Source organism: Penaeus vannamei, chromosome 14 (assembly GCF_042767895.1).
Source record: "Penaeus vannamei isolate JL-2024 chromosome 14, ASM4276789v1, whole genome shotgun sequence".
Lineage (NCBI taxonomy): Eukaryota > Metazoa > Arthropoda > Malacostraca > Decapoda > Penaeidae > Penaeus > Penaeus vannamei.
Genome location: NC_091562.1, coordinates 15,214,934 through 15,215,391, shown reverse-complemented (window position 1 = coordinate 15,215,391; position 458 = coordinate 15,214,934).

Below are 458 nucleotides of genomic sequence, written 5' to 3'. Positions count from 1 at the left end.
AATGAAAAAAGAATGATAAAACAATGATAATGATTTTGTTACTGATAAGAATACATGATTGATAATTTCTCTCTCTCTCTCTCTCTCTCTCTCTCTCTCTCTCTCTCTCTCTCTCTCATCTCTCTCTCTCTCTCCTCTCTCTCTCTCTCTCTCTCCTCTCTCCTCTTCTTAATCTCGCTCTATGATATTATAATCATTATTATTATCCGGATTGGTATCAAATCATTGCGTATAACTTGTATTATTTTCACCCGTTTTAGTTATTATAATCAGTACCATGAAGAGAGCCAGGAAAGAAGGGAACGCAAAAAGAAAAAGAAAAAGAAAAAAAAATATATATATATATATACATATATATATATATATATATCACTTATATATATATATATATATATGTATGTGTATGTATGTACAATGTATGTATGTACGTATATAATATATATAATATATTTTTTTAT